The sequence below is a fragment of the Sciurus vulgaris genome, assembly GCF_902686455.1.
Source record: "Sciurus vulgaris genome assembly, chromosome: 10".
NCBI classification, from domain to species: domain Eukaryota; kingdom Metazoa; phylum Chordata; class Mammalia; order Rodentia; family Sciuridae; genus Sciurus; species Sciurus vulgaris.
In genome coordinates, this window is record NC_136470.1 from 74,709,703 (window position 1) to 74,727,018 (window position 17,316).

Here is a 17,316-nt window from a genome sequence, read left to right on the forward strand (position 1 = left end):
CTTGAAGAGCTGATACTGTCTTGCTCCAGAAGCAGCTTAGCCACAGAGAAATACATCACAAAAAATCAGGGCGACATAAGGGAGGAAAGGGGTTTGACAAGAAGTCAGTGAGGACTGAAAGCCAGAAGACCTACTACGAGCAAGGACCTCCACCTGTTGGGGAGTTGGTTTCCTAGGAACTCAGCATTCACCTAGAATACAATCACTCATCTCCTACTGTATGCCAGGCTAGATCTACAGAAATGCTTGCTCCAGGTCTCAGAAAGTTTATAGCCCAACACACCACAATAAGCATGTTACCGAAGGCAAAAGCTAGGTGGGTGGAAGCCTGGGGGAAGAGAGGGAGGACTTCCTAGGTAAGCTGGAAGGATGAAGAGGACACTCCAAGGAAGCAATAGGAGGAAGAAGGAAGGAAGGAAGAAACAGGAGGGAGAAGGCAAAATAAGGGGTGGACATTTTAGGCATTAGCAAAAACACAGAAGGGAAAGGAGCACAGCAAGGAGGTGGGACCTGAAGGTCCCTCACAGCTGAGCCATAGAGCTACTCGTGGAGTAGAAGTTGGCATCTGGCTCCCCCTGGCAGGACTGGAAGGGGTCACGGGGAGGCTTCCAGGTTGCCGCTAGTGTTCTGTTGCTTGACCTGGTATTTTCATCTTGAGAACATTTATCAAGATGTACTCTAATATGTAGTTTTCTGTGTGTATAAGAGTTAAGAACTTTAAAATAAATAAAGCAATGCATCACAAGTCAGGGAGTGTGGAAGTAAGGGGGCAAAAGGCTTGGGAGACAAAGCACAAATGAGAGAGGTTTTTGGACAGGCACGGTGGCACACATCTGTAACACAGGGACTCAGGAGGTTGAGGCAGGAGGAAAGCAAATTTGAGGGCTGACTCAGCAACTCAGTGAGACCCTGATTCAAAACAAAAAATAAAAAGGTCTGGAGACTTAGCTCAATGGTAAAGCACCCCTGGTTCAATCCCTAGTACAGAAAAAAAGAAAAGGAGAGGTGGGGGGAGAGGGAGGAGGGAGAGGGAGAGGGAGAGGGGGAGAGGGAGAGGGAGAGGGAGAGGGGGAGAGGGGAGAGGGGGGGAGAGAGAGAGAGAGAGAGAGAGAGAGAGAGAGAGAGAGAGAGAGAGAGAGAGAGAGAGAGAGAGAGATTGGCAGAAAAATGTTGATTTGTTAGCCACAAGAGCACAACCATGTGCTACACAGTATAAGACAGTAGAATATCAACCTTCAATTTGACAAAGTATATTAAGAACCTTAAAGAAACTTGAGACTTAAACAAATGGACAGAGATATCAGTTTTAAGATAGAGGAGTTCACAGTGTTAAGATGTCCTTTCTCCACAAATGGATTCACAAGCTTGACATGTGCAAATAAAAGGAAAATTACTTTGAAAGTAACACAAAAAGAGCATTTCAGAATGGCCCTGAGAGGCCATGAAAGGGGCAGGACTGTGCAGGATTCCTTCTGCTGTCTAGGAATGCCTCCACCCTTAGACCCACGGGCATCTGAACTGGCCTTAACAACCCAATGACCAGACAATTACATTGTGCCCAGAGACTCAAGATGCACATTAAGAGGTTGTATTCTTCTTTTATGGACATTTCCATTTTGTTCATACATTATTTTCTTTATCTTCTATCTTCATGTAGCCCCTGTTTCTTCTCAATGTTCAGGAGCTTATATTACCTCCCACTTGTTCTGGCTTCCTGAGAACACCAATTCAGAGCTATCTGAACCTGTGTCTCTCAAATGGCAATTTCTTTTCTTTTTTGATACCAGGGATTGAACCCAAGGGCACTCACCACTGAGCCACATCCCAGTCCTTTTTTATTTTTTATTTTGAGACAAGGTCTCACCCAATCGTTTATAGTCTTAAGTTGCTGAGACTAGCTTCAAACCTGCAATCCTCCTGTCTTAGCCTCCTAAACCGCTGGGATTACAGGCATGCACCACCATGCCCAGCCTAAATGAAAAATTTTAAGACCCTGAATAAAGTCTTTTTTATTTTTATAGTTATCTGAATTTGGACTGATCCACACACAAGCACAATCAAAAACTCAGAAGGCCTTTTTGAGAAAATGACAAGCTAACTCTAAAATTTATATGGAATTATAGATAGTAGAGACAAGTCAAACAATTTTGAAAAAGAACAAAAAAACAGGAGGTGTATCATCTAAGGTCAAGTCTTATTACAGAACTACTGGAATCAGGACAAAATGTTACCTGCCCTAATCTTGTACTGCCTAGGTGACGTAGATGAATTTCTACCCCACCCAATCTTGTTTATCTTTGAGGCAGGATGCCTGTAGGCCAGAAGTTCCAGACTGGCTGAAATGGTTTGGATCTAAGGTGGTTGCCAGACTGACCACCAGACAACCTCTAACTGCATTATAATCTATCTTCTTACTAAATAACCCCCACCCAGCGCCATGACGCCCAGTTAATAATTGCTAGGCGGATGATCAGAAAGAACCAGAAAAGGAGCAGAAAGAGGTGGTGCCCAAGTTCCAAGATAATCTCCATCCTATTCCCAGGAAATACATGAATAGCCCTCCCCTTTATTAGCCTCCCTCTTCATATTTCTTTTACCTTCTTTCTATAACTTCCCAACCCACAATGAGCCAAGAAGTTGATTTTCAAGTTTATTTCCCACTTCTCCTATTCTTGGCCAAGAATAAACTGTCCTTCACTGTTCAGTTGCACTCTGTTTTGTTACTGGCTCCACAATTCCAAAAGGGAAAAAGGACCCAGTTTGGGACCAAGAATTGGTAACAAAAAGTATGGATGATACAGAGGTCAGATACAGACCCCCACACGTTTAATTTGGCAGGATAATGGAATCATGAGACATAAAAAAAAAAAAAATTAGACATGCAAAAAAATGAAATTCAGCGTACATAGGTCATAAACAAAAATTAAATCAAAGTTGATCACAGACCTAAATGTAGCTTAAAGCTATAAAACTTTAAAACCTTTGTGATTTTGGTATAGGGAAAGACTTCTTAGATTAGATGATCTATACGATAAAAAAAAAAATTGATGAATTGGACTTCATAAAAACTAAAAACTTCTGCTCTTTGAAAGGTACAGTTAAGAAAATGAAATGACAAGGCACAGACTAGGAGAAAATATCTATGAAAAGTTAAAGTCTGATAAAGGATTTGTATCCAAAATATATAAAGAACTTTCCCAAGCCAATAAGAAAACAACTAAATTTGAAAAGGGTCAAAAAATTTGAATAGATACTTCTCCAAAGAAGAGACATGGATAGAAATAATGTCATTAGTTGCTGAGGCTGGCCTGGAAACTTGTGATCCTCAGCTTCCCAAGTCACTGGGATTACAGATGCACACCACCACACTCGTCTTTTGACTAGGTGATGCTACTTCAGGAGAATTTATCCACTAAAAGTACAATGAAATTACACACAAAAGTAGTTTTATTAATAGTAAGAAGAAGGGAAAGGGATAAATATCCTTTTTAGGAACAGGTAAGAAAATTGAGATGCCCCCTCTACTGCCATTAGAAATTAGGTTCATAAAAAGTATAGAATTATATGCAAATGTGTATAACAGTGAAAACAAAACTCAGCACTACAATTGTATTTGATTACAAACTATTATGAAAAAAGTATAACTGTATTAAAGAAGAGAGAGAGAGAAACTGAAACAAAATACATCATTATATGGTAGGGGTTGAGATTATGGGTAATCTCTTTTATCTTTTTTCCATTATTTTCTGAACTGTATTAAATAAATAAGCACTACTTTGGGCTTTAAAGGCTGGCTTTGTCACTGAAGTTTTTCAGTCTCCATTTCTTCCATGCCAGCATCCTGATGGTCTTTTGGGAACATACAGCATGGTGGTAGCAAGAGGACTGAACAACGGTGGATGTGAGTGCCTTATGACAACCATTTGAATTTTGTTGCCACCCCTGACTACCTGTGTGACTTTGACCCATTTATTTAACGTGTGACTTTGACCCATTTATTTAACATCTCAAAAGCTTTTCTTGTCAGTAAAACAAGAATAATAGTACTTAACATTTACCGAGCATGCTATGATTCCATTATTCTTCACGACCACCTTGGTGAAGTAAGTCATAGACTGCCATCTTATAAATGAGGAAACTGCTGCTCAGAGAGTTGAAGTAATCCATCTACAGAACTAGCAAAGGCCAGAGAAGCCAGACTGAGATGGCTTACCCACAGAGCTAACCTAACCAGTCACAAGGCACCCAATCGTATAGGGAGAGGAGGCTGTATGTGTGCACGATAAATGAGACAATTCATACAAGAGCCTGGCACACGGAAGGCTTGCAACCAATGACTGCTGCATCCAAAATAAATGCTTGTTGAATGGAAGGCTGCATCTGAAATGGAAGTGGCTCCCCAAGTGCAGAGTAGCACAGCTTAATCATAGTATTTCTGTCTTCTCTGAAGTGGGCTCTTGTTCTGTGAATGGTGCTAACAGTTGTGGTCCAGAGGCCGGGCCACAGCTATCTATTTGGAAGGCTTAAGTACTCTATTGTATGTTCAGAGCATGGAATAACAGTGAGAAAGAGGATTTTTTTCTTAAGGGAAATCACTGAACTATAAAATGGAACATGACAGGGAGGTCAGACTCCACGAACCTTACAGCAGATGAGTCTGGGTTCACATCTCTGCCTGGCTCCAGTGGTGGGACACCGCGTCAGCTCCCACTCACTCTCATTTGTGAAATGAAGCTAAGCTTGCCTTGCAGAGCTGGTGCTAGGATTTTAGACATAGTGTATTAAAAAGTACTTAGCACATAAAAGTAACTATAAAGGGAATCTATAATTATCACTTCAGGACCAGTAATAACTTTTACATCTTTTCTTTTACTACTTGATGTGTGAATCTACACAATTGTTACAGGGAATATTAATTACTGCACAGCAAACAGTTTAAAAGCCCTGCATTAATTAAAAACCACAGTGAGATTCTACTGCCTGCCTATTTAAATCACTTAAATTAAAAAGGCTGAAGACACCAAATGTTGATGAAGATGAGTAGAAACTGGAATCCACACTGTTGGTAGGAATGTAAAATGACACATGAATTTTGGAAAACAGTTGGGCAGTGTCTTGGAAAGTTAAATACCTAACTAGGTGCAGTGACACATGCCTGGAATCCTAGCAATTCTGGTGACTGAGGAAAGAGGATCACAAGTTTGAAGCTAGTCTCAGCAACTTAGTGAGACCCTGTCTCAAAATAAAAATGGGGATGTTGATCAGTGATAGAGTACCCCTGGGTTCAGTCCTCAGTACTGACCTCCCACCCCCCTCCCCCCAAAAAAAAGAAAGAAAAAGGTTAAACACTTATCATATGACCCAGTCATTCCGTTCCAGGAATAAACCCAAGAGAAATGAAAGCACACGTCTATACAAAGATGTGATCACAAACATTGATAACGGCAGTCTCATAACAGGAAAAACTAGAAACAACCCAGGAGTCCATCAACAGGGAAGGGAGAGAAGTAAACTTCTGGTTATCTATGCAACTCAGAAATTAAAGGAACGAATAGATAAACTTAAAGAGTGTGGAGGAGTCAAAATAATTATGTGGGATGGAATGAGTCAGACAAAGAAAAGGGGGTATATATTATGTATATAAAATTTTAGCAAATGCAGTCTAATGTGTAATGAAACCAAATTAATGGTTGCCTGGGGTGGAAGGGGAGGAAGAAATGACAGGGCACAATTACACTTTTGCAGGTGAAGGATATGTTCATTATCTTGGTTGTGGTGATGATTTCTCAAGAGCGTATACGTGTGTCAAAATCTGTCAAACTGTACATTTATGATATGTGTCACTATGTATACCAATTGTTCTTCAATGACATTTTTAAAAAGAAGCCTCGATTTGCTCAAAATGTCATTTAAATACAATAAAAGGACCTGCACATACTGATGGTCGGGAACGTGCTGGGAACAATGCATATAAATATTCTTTAAACTGGTCAGCAGTTGTGAGCTGGGGCTCAGGGGACTGGCAAATCTAGGTTCAGCCCCACGACTGCCTGATCTTGTCTTCTGACCTGGGGCGAGTTTCTTAATCTTTGTCAGTCCCAAATTCTCAACTGTAAGAAGGAGCTAATAACAGTATCGATAAGATACAGCTGTTGAGAGAATTACACAAGATGAAATACTGGAGCACCCAGCCCAGCACCTGGAATGTAGCCAACAGTCAATAATTATACTCTGTCCTCGGTATTTCCACTGGGCTGAAAAAGTCTGGCTCATGTCTATCATTCAGAAGCACACCATCTCATCCTTGGGCTGTAGGGCTAGAGGTGATGCTTATCCCTTTCTGCTTATTCTCATTTCCTAAGTTTTTATGTTGAATATATTCTATTTAAAAAAAAAAAAAAACTTTTAAAAGAAAAAGAAGAGCAATTTATTTAGCTAAACTTTTCTCCACATCTCTGAGTAAAAAGTACATCTAAACAAAACTGATTTCACTAGGATGACCGAGGTTGGAAATGTCAGGGTGGGCGGGACGGAAACTCACTGGACTAAAGAACAAGAGATCCGGCGTCTGGCCAAGACCGAGATTTGCTCAACTCTTCTTTGTTTTTGCTGGTCAAATCTGTATCCAATTCAGCACTAGATCTGTTTCAGCTTTCAAACACACAGTCTCACACTCACTCACAGGGTGACCTGGTCCTTTTCATCACACAGACAGGAAAGAGGACCCCCTGCCATACCTGTTCCTAGTATCTCCCAGTTTTGGGTCCCCCCACCCCAGCAGGATGTCTTTCTGCTAGGACCTTCCTCTCCATCCCAAACAAAATCACTCTCCCAAAGGAAGGCGGGCTCCTCCCTCCCTGAGAAAACAAAGCCCCACAAATCCCACCCACTCTGGAGAATGTTCCACCAGTCAGTCTCTCGGGTTCCTTCCCATGTGCCTAAAAATATGCTCAAGGCCCAGTTGCCATAACCCTTGCCTTGACCCTGCTACTCCACAAGGCTTCAACCCTCAGGTCTCCCGCTCTTCTTTAAAGCTAGCAGACGGATTGCCTCCATCTCCCCACACCTCTTGGTTTCTTATAACCTGACCTCTCTCTCTGTCATTTAAAAAAAATAAAAAATAAAAAAAGTAGAAGTAGGAACTGAAAGGGAAGACTAGCCTTTACCAGTTTTTGAAAAGCAAAATAAAATCTGGTTCCTCCCAAGAGCAAAGACAGACTTGCTGGCTTGCTCACCTCTAACAGCTGGCCCCGGAGAAAACTTGGTGACCAGGGCAGAGTCAAATGGTTAGGGAGTGGTTTGAGGACCCGAGGTGCCAGTCTGTGGGTCAGTTTGACTACCTGGAGTTGGAAGGAGTCATGCTCAGTGGCTGCAAGTTCTGACAAAGGAGGAAGGTCCTTCAAAGGACCAAGAACAGGCTTCCAAAACCCTCCTCCCTGTCCCACCTCTACAGTCTGTCCCTGGGTTCCTTGAGAAGCTCTCCTGTCCCACTGGTAAGGAGTCTCCATGGGAAGTCACAGGGGCCAGGGAAAGACTTTCTAGATGCCAGCTCAAAACAAGCTGCACTCGGCAAACAGTATATACGGTAGAGTTCATGGTCAGAGTCCCCAAATACAAATGTAGCCCAAAGGGCGCACAGCTGAGAACCATGGAGGAGGCTCAAGGGCCTATGCCAGACAAAAGCACAAGAGGGTTACCAGGGAGAAAAGTAGAGCAAATAAGTGGCACCTAAGGTTTGGAAGGAATCCCAGCTGTTCAGGACCAAGCTCCTATCTGCCACAGGGCTCTTTCCTCTGGCACCCTCCACCTGGTACAGAGCCCCCACACACACTCACCGCAACATCAGACAGCCTTGCTCTGCTGCTGAGAAGCAATCCTTTCCAGGAAAGTCTTCCTTTCCTTGGATTCCAAGCAGCTTACCTCCTGCATCCCCTGTCCAGTCAGAAGGGTCTATTCCCACTCGCATAATGACAGCCAAGGTCAGTTAACAAGCTTTTTCTTGCAGTGTCTCCTCAGAGTGAGGTAGAATTTAGGGATACGGAGAGCACTGAGTCTCAAAAGAGAAGTGCACGTTAGTGGTTGGAATGCCCAGCAAATAAATCCTGAGGAACCCAGACTGTGTCCTTGAGCCTGTGTCCATACGATAAGGCACCTGGAGGAACCCCTCCCTTAGGGAGTATGTGAATTAAAGAATTTGGTGACCAAGAAATGACCCTAGCTTCATGGTAATAGTATAACGTACACGCCTGGTGGAGATTTAAGATGCTAATGAGACAGGTGATGTAGGAAGTAGCATGATCAGAACACGTGAGGGCTATGTCAAGTGCAACCCTGTTCTCCTACACCCCTAGTTCAGCCCCAGCTACTGACCCTCTCTAAATGTTAAAACCCAGACCAGACAGGCAACTTGCCCTGAGAGCACCCGTACTTCTGTTCTCGGGTGTACTTTCTACTTTATGATAAATTTCTTGCTCTGTTATTCATACCTGACTTGTCCATAAACCTTCTACAAGGCAGTTAAGAATCTGGAAGGTCTTGAGTAGGATCTCCTCTGCTCCTGGAGGCCTCCTCATACCCCAGGCAATGACAAGAGGACAGGGTTCCAAGCCCAGTGCCATCCACTCACCCACCTCTGCTCTCTCACTATCAACGTCTGCATTAAACAGCCCCCAGGGTCCTGAATGTGGTGTAGGCCACAGAAGAAAACAGAGCAGCAACGTGGCCTGCAGGTCTCTGACGGGGCCCTGAGCACGTGGCCTACGTCTGTGCAGCAGAATCTTCCAGGCTGACGGTGAGCCTGTAGGTCCCCAGAACCATTTTCTAATGATTTATTTACACACAAGGATCATACAGAACATGACAAGTGAACAAGGAAGACTCGAGGACGCCCCTTAGAGAGTGCAGAGAAGCCTGGGAATCTGAGGAAAGCCACGTCCCACCTGCTGCCAGCAGGTGGGTGGCTCATTTGTGCAGAGACAACACTCACAAACACTCTCTGGAAGACTGTGGAAACACAGGGGCACCTAGAATAAAGGATTCAGTGAGGAAACAAACGTTAGCTTTAAATGACCAGGTTTTCTGGTCTCAAAGTCAATCCACTAAAATTAGCAATGACCCAAATGAAAGGGTCCTCAGGCCAGATGTCAACGTAGCCCACAGCCTCACTGACACTGGTGAGTCACCAGGCACGTTCTCCCTCTGCTGAGAAAGAGCCACCGTGTGAACAGCAGTCTCTCACCAGAAGCTATGAGACCCTGAGGGAGCAAAGCCAGTGATTCTGTGGCACTCTCAGAACTGGGAAAGGTAAACATCAGAGCTCCCATTTTACAGACGGGGAAGCCAAGGGCAAGATAAGCATGCTCTCCAGAAGGGCCTGGCTCCATCAGCATGCTGACCTTGGGATGATACTGGTGATTACCCTGGAAACCCTCAGGACTGTGAGTCATGTTACGACTGTCTGATAAGCAGGAAGGTCACAGCTTAGAGAGAAGCAGGACATGCAACAGTGATTCCCAGGGACCGACGCTGCCCCGTTCCACCGTTGGCAAACGAGGTCAGGCGGGTACTTGTGATGGTTCCCATTCTGCTCCTGTATGACTTCGAAAGATGGCAGATGCTCTAACGTCAAGGTTGAGTACACCAGCATGAGGGTCCAGTTTCTTTCTCTAGCTATGGCTGTTATTTCTAGCTGTAAGACCTTTGAGAAGTTACTCAGGCTCCTCATCAAAAGGGGATGATATGACCACCTTTAAGGAGCCTTGGAGTCTCACACGGAAGCAAAGAGACCAGAGTGAGCTCCTGAGGGACAGGAACACTATGATTCAACCACAGGGTCCTAGGAGCCCATCCTCCCACAGAGCCTGCACCCCGCTGTACCTCAGATCTTGCTCATGTGTCCGTCTTTCAACTGGAGTGAGGTTTATGGAGGCAGGAGCTGTGGTTATTTCAACTGTGCATCCACCGTGGCACCTCACAGGGTCTCAAACCCAGTAAATACTCAACACGTTTTCAAACACAACAATAAGACACTCCGTACATCAACCTTCCAGGCAAGCACTGGGGACAGGTTTCAGAGAGGAGAGAGGAAAGAAAGAGGGTTGACCTGGCCAGCCAGTGGGCAGATCCCACAGCAGATCTGAGCTTGGGGACCAAGGAGTCTTAATTCCAATGTGGCACACAAAGAAAAACAAGGGTAGACTCTGTGATTGGGTTTCCAGAACCATGTTGACATTCGAGCCTGTTTCTATGGCTTTATAACAATAAACATGTTCTGATTAGTAGTTTGTTTTTCCTACTTCCACATACTTTGCCATGAAATATCTTCTTTAAAAATCTGTTTCGTGGTTAAACTTAATGAAGCCCAAAGTGTAGTATTTCTTTCTTTGGAAAAAGAAATCTTGGCCTGTGACTCAGGAGGTAAACATCCACCTCAAGCCCAAACCCAACAATGTGCAGCAAGACATTTTTATGTGGGCTCTTTGGCAAGGTCCACTCTGAGCCGAAGACAACTTCAGAATAGATAAGGTCGAGCCATATATGTATTTCCCATTTTGTTGAAGAAAATATCAATAGGCAAATATCAGTTATCACTGACAGTTCAATATTGGTCATTTCATATAGGTCAACATAATATTGACGAACAGGTTGCTGTTCACTTTCTAATGAATTTGCAAATTCAAGTCAAATCCCTGAGCATAAAGACTTTTTCTCAATTTTTTTTTAGTTTCCTCCATAATCCCATTCACTGAGTTGGACAAAGGACATGCATAAAGCACTGCAGAGCCACAGAGGCAGCATGGTATGATGGGAGGGAGGACAAGGGTGGGTCAGGAGGGCCTGGGAGCTCCTGAGCCTCAGAAACTCAAAGGCACCTATGAACACAAAGCATTTATTGGCTCCCAGCTGTTTAATGAGGAACTACTATGTGCAAAGCAGTGAGCTTGGTGCTGAGGATACACAGTCATGAGAAAAGTGATACTGTCCCTGCCTTCAGGGACTTTACTGTCTCAAAGGGGAGGCGTACATCATTCAAGTCATGGCTCAAGTAAAAATAAAATGATAACTGGGATAGGAGTGACCAAGGCCCTGGCACTGGGGGACCCTGACCTAGTCAGGATGATCAACGAGGGAGGTTTCCCTGACAAATAGACAACTATGCTGAGGTCTGTAAGGTAAGTAGGCCTGGGTTAGACATGAAGAGAAAAGCAGGTCTGGGGGAGAAGGGAGAGATGAAAAGGTGAGCACAGGGTATTCCCAGGCAGGGAATGATGATACCACAATGGTGGATACATGAGGTTACACATTTGTCAAAAATTCATTGAGTGAACCACACCAAGACTGAACTCTAATGTAAACTGTGGACTTTGGTTGATGATGATGTGTTAACCCTGGCTCATCGACTAGAATGAATGTATCACATGGAGGCTGGACGTTGATAATACAAGAGGTCATGTGGCGGGGTTGTAGGCTGTTCTGAAGAATAAAGTCTACTGCTGGGCATGGGGGTGCACGCCTGTAATCCCAGTGGCTCAGGAGGCTGAGGCAGGAGGATTACAAGTTCAAAGCCAGCCTCGGCTGGCTTTAAGCAACTTAGCATCTCAAAATAAAAATACTAAAAGGTCTGGGGTGTGGCTCAATGGTTAAGCACCCCTGGACTCAATCTCTGGTACCAAAAAAATAAATAAGATCTAATGATGATACATGAGGCAGGGAAAGGGAAAAATGGAGGAAGGATCAATTGTGTAGAGAGAAATGAGGGGTAAGAAGTGGCAAGGGGAAGGAAAGGTATCGGAATGAGACAAACATCATTACCCTATGTACATGTATGATTACACAAACGGTATGACTATTTTGTGTACAATCAGAGAAATGAAAAGTTGTGCCCCATATATGTACAATGAATAAAAAAAAATGAGACTTCTTATTAAAAAAATACCCATTTTCATTTAAAAAAAAAAAAAGTCTCCTAATAAGAAAAGAAAGAAAGTAGGACTACAAGACCAGGGTCTCACAAGTACAGGAACAACATGTGTAAAGGACCTAGCAGGAGTCAAGAGTAGGTGACCCAGGTCGTGTGGCTGGGACCTAAGCGCCCTGGGTGGAGGCTCGGGAGGGAACAGGGCTGGAAGGCCGAAGACTAAATCCCGCCTCTTTGCCAAATACACTTTCTAAAGAGGAAGAAGCCCCGGACTTGAAATGAAAAACTGACATTCTCGCTAGTTTGGAAATGTAGCCTGAGTCATCCAAGAGATCCCACAGCCTCTCCCAGGCTGTCTTCCCCACCTGGGTCAGGGAAGGGGCGACCGGCACGTGCACCCTCCTGAGGCAGAGAGGCGAAGGAAGGCATGTGGCTGGTTTACACTGGAGTGTGAGAGGAAATGGGGACTCTCCATTTGCCCTGCTGACAATCCAGAGATGTAATTCAGCCCATTCCCACGCCCCTGTGATATTAGGCAGCTGTCAGCAGGAGGGTAAGCCCCCAACACAGTCAACCAGGGCATCACAGACTTGCAAGGTCACTCCAGAGAGCAAACCAGTGATTCAAAGCATGTGTGGAACCACAATCACCTGAACCCCGAAGGCTGAAGGGAGCTGGCACCACCAGACAAGGACACAGTGGGGCGGGGGTGCCACACCTTGTTCCAGCGTCCTCAAAGAAATCCCTGCTTCACTGGAGTTTCCCCAAGGCACTGCAGCAGAGGAGGAGCAAGCAGGCTGGTGCTGGATTGAGACCCAGAAACCCGGGGTGCAATCTGCTGCAGAAGCAGTTCCCACATGCTGAGACAGATGGCCAGAAGGCAGAGCGTGTGGAGAAGCCCCTTCAGGTGCGTGCCTGGGGTTGTATTGGGTGGGGTGCAGGGGGGTGCCTTCCTCAAGGAAGGGAAGGCAATTTCCTACATTTCTCAATCCATGTGGGAAAAATGACCAAAGTCTAGGGTCTAAAAGAAATCAGGCAATGAGTCAAAAGAGATCAGTCAATTCTGGGGACTGGGAGAGGGAAGGGTGCAGAGGAAACCCCTCACAGCTATGCCTGAATGTGGGACTAGGGAATTTCCCACCCTTCCCAGGCATCTGTAACTGCTGCTGCAGGGTCTGAGGCTCAAACCTGAACCCGGAAAAGAAAAGCATGAGCAAAGGGAGACAAGGCTGTGACCACACGTCCTTTGTGAAAAGTAGCACTCACCAGTACAGCTGGAAGGCACTCTGGGCCTCCTGCCTTCCTGCCCTCCTGTATTTCCCAGAAGAGCACAGAGCCATCCAGTGAGCAGCAGAAGAGGGAGATCCCAGGGCGCAATGACAGGACTCAGTGTTGCTCCTTCCAGAGGACCCAGTCACTGGGTAATAGAAAGCCTGGGGCTTTAGACTGGACCAGACCTGGTCCAAGTCCTGGTCCTACTCCTCACTAAGAATAAGTATAATGAATTCCTGTCCTACTGTTTCCTCACTTATAAAACGAGAAACAACACTACCACCAATACACTGCAGGACTCTTACAAGAATCAAGATCAAGCAGGGCACGGTGGCCCACACATGTGGCTTGGGAGGCTGAGGCAGGAGGATCTGCGAGTTCAAAGCCAACCTCAGCAATTTAGCAAGGCCCTAAGCAATTTAGCAAGAGCTTCTCTCCAAATAAAATATTTTAAAAAGGGCTGAGGATGCGGCTTAGTGGTTAAGCGACCCTGGGTTCAATCCCCAGAACCAAAAAAAAAAAAAAAAAAAAAAAAAATCAAGATCAGAAGTTGGGGAAGTAGCTCCATGGTAAAGCACTTGCCTAGCAAGCATGAAGCCCTGTGTCCAATCCCCAGCACCATGCGAAAAAAAGAAACAAAAATTATCTGGAACATGGATGACAATCAAGCAAGGGTGGCAGTCACTCTGCTTCTCAAGGTCCAGAGACTGCATTCTTGTGGAAAGTCTTGTCAGCATGCAGGGGTCCCATCAGCCCCTCTGGGGCTCTGGTTTCCATTTCAGATTACGACGGTCTCACTAGCAAATAAAGGGCTTAGTCCACACCATAAACAATTTTTTTTATTCAAATGAAGCAACTTTGTCATAAGACTTACCTCTCCATCTAGTTCTGGGAGGAGAGAAATGCTTTAAAAATTTACCACTCAATGCAACACTGGAGAATAAGGATTAAAAGAGAAGGTCCATCTAAAAGATACAGAGGCTAAATGCTGCGGCAGTAGAAGCTGAGGCACATGGGGGAATGCACTGAGTCACAGAGACCTTATTTTTTTGGCTGTCAGGAGAACGCAGTCCGTAGAATCCCATGCAGCAGCACGTACCCAGCCAGGCCCAAATGTGCAGGCCACTTCTTTAACCTGAGAGCCATGGGAACAGCCAAGTGGAGACTGGCAACTTGGAATGGGGAACTCCTTGGCAGCTGCTCCTGAGGACACAGGCACTTCCTATCTGGGGAGAACAGGAATAGTTCCAGTCCCAACCACCCACCATGCTTCTACCTGTGCAATTCAGAAATAAACGACTTAGAGAAAACTTCCAGAAAGGCCTGGGAGAGCAATAAAACTAGTATCAGGAGAAATCATTCTGTATTTAAACAAGTACAAACAGGCTCAATCATAGGCTTCAGGGTGAAAACGAGAAAGTATGAGCAGTGGCATCTCCCCTTCCAACCCAGCCACAGAGAGTGCCTTGGTGAAATGCCTGCAGAGAGGCAGTCTGTGGCTGAGGATGAGGTCAAACTGCCTCTCACAGCAATGGGACCTGCTGAGAGCAAACTATCACCCACAGGACAGGGTCCTTATCCTGAATAGAATCCTTTAAAAACAAAAAGAAAAAAGAAAAAAGAAAAGAAAAGAAAGAAAAAAAAAATAGAATTAGGCAATTTCCTTCTTCTTGCAAAGAACAGCTTTCCAAGGAACATGCAGCAGGCCACAGAGGTGGGATTTAAAATCAGTCATGTGAACACTCTATGACCCTGTCCCACAAGTTGAAGGCCAATGGTCCATCCCAGAAAAACCAGAGTGAGAAGGAAACCAGCGCCAAGAGCTTCCCACGGTGGTGAGACAGGGCCTGTTATTGGCTCCATCTCCAAGGGCACAAGGTCAGGGGAAGTACAGCATGCCCCACTTGGGGGTTGGGGGGCTGGGGGCTGTGCAGGCAACTCCAGTCCTTAGGAGGCACCCGGACAAGTGCATGAGATCCCAGGCCTCCTCCTCTGTCACACACAGTTTGCAGGATTCAGAGAAAAGGCCTTCAATCTGGGCAAATGGAAGGAGCCAGAAAACTCAGTAAACAAAGCAAGGAATGCTTAGGACTTCAGAATGACATCTGAGATTTGCTTCAAACAACAGAGGACAGGCAGGTTGTGAACACATAGGAAACAAATTGGCCAAGGACGCATAGATTTTGATTTCACTGTTCTCTACTTTCTTGTGTTTTGAGATGTTCCCTAATTTTAAAAATCATACATATTCATTGTGGAAACCTAGGTAAACACAAAATTAAAAATCACCAAGAAAAAAATAAAAACCCCAAATAATTCAACCACCTGAGACAAGTACTGTTACACATTTTGGTCTATTTCCAATATTTTCCCATATATTTCTCTTTCTTTTGTCTGCCAAACAGGATCATCCTGTGCATTCTGTTTTACAACTTGCTTTTCACCCACTCCTTAGTTTGTCTTAGTCAAGTCATTCAATATTTTTAATATTATGATTATTATAAACTCTTTCACCATAAGGGAGACCATAGTCTATTTCTGGTTTTTTGCTACAATAAGCAAAGCTGTAGCAAACCAGGGAAAATGATATTTATTAAAAAGAGGTGATTTCAAGTGAGAAAGAAATGGCGTGCTGCATGCCTAAACATAAACTGGCAGCACAAAGGAAAAGAAAAGTTGAAGAGAGAAGCCAGTGGCTGCCACACGGCACGATTCTAAGCAATTATTAACTTTCCGTGTACTCCCTGTTCCCCAGGCCACATGAAAACCACAGGAGGTATGAGGCTGTTAACGTGCTCATAAAGTGCCTCCCAGTCAACAGTAACTCACCAGGTTCAGACCACCTGCTAGACTATTGAATATTGCAAGGGCTAGAATATTCTATCCATCTGGAATGGCACAGGAAGATTCTGCTGGCACAGGGTGTGCCCAGTGGCTTTTCAAAGACCACTGTGGTTCAAGTGCTCAATGACACTGTTGCACTTAATCTAGCAGAATGAACAGAGCTGGACGTGGCTTACGCCTGTATGGGTTCTTCCCCCACCCGCCCAGCCTTAAAGATCACTTCGACCCCTGAAAAAAGAAAATGCACACAATTCTTGAGATGGGGAGATGAGGAGGATCTTATGTCTTCCCTGCACCATTTGTCCCCTGCCAAGAAGTAGAATTTGGCTGAATGTCTGTGAAGACAAAGCCTTGTACAATCAATTGCTGAATGCCAGTCAAAAAATGAGAGGCTGAAGCAGAAGGATCACAAAGTTCAAAGACAGCCTCAGCAACTTAGTGAGGCCCTAAGTAACTCAGCAAGACCCTGTCCCTAAATAAAATATAAAAGATGGCTGGGGGTGTGGCTCCATGATCAAGTACTCCTGGGTTGAATCCCTGGTACAAAAAGAAAAAAACAGAACAAACATAAAAAAACAAAAAACTATTTTGTGATATGTTTGATTCAGAGCTGAATGTATTCTACTTGCGTTCCATCTGGCTTTCAGACTCCTAAAACACATCAGGGACCTCTAAATCAAACCATGTGTCTCTGGCCAGCCATCATCCTGGACAGGAAGCCATGCTACCCTCCATTCCAGGAGGACAGCAGGAAGCGTGCTGCTTTCTTTCCCTTTTTTTCCCCTTCCCCTTATCCAGTTCTGTCTGCCATTTGGGGTTTCTTATTCCAGAAAGGACAACTGTGGTTCTCTTCTCATCCTTGTCAAGGACTGAGTGGAGAGAAAACGTCAGCACGTCATGCTGAACACACGATCTCTGAGCTCAGATGCTATGGAAGTGGGCAGCTAGGTGCTGATCACGAAGCGAACAGCAGCTGCCACATGCAGCCTCTCAACTGGGTTCCCTCCCCAAACAGAAGAGTCCCAACACCCCCTATTGATGAACTTGCCTGAGCGTGCAAGAAAGCATTACCAATTATACATCCTCTATGATGCTCACTACAGAAAAATGCTCAGTGTATGCACAAAATAGAGGGGCATGAGCTGTGGTAGTGAGCTCAAGAGTGACTTATTTTTACCTTTGGTTGGTGGTGGTGAGTTGTTGTGACTTATTTTAAGAATAAGTGATTGCCAATACTCCATTTATTTATTTCTCTGAGATGGGAACCTTACAAACTCAAAACA

The 17,316-nt window shown here is 44.7% G+C and overlaps 1 protein-coding gene across 2 annotated transcripts in view; it reads right to left on the bottom strand.

Moving 5' to 3' along the window:
- Positions 1–17,316, bottom strand: part of ITGB5 (integrin subunit beta 5) — a 110,068-nt gene that overhangs the window by 52,226 nt on the left and 40,526 nt on the right. The window lies entirely within an intron of this gene.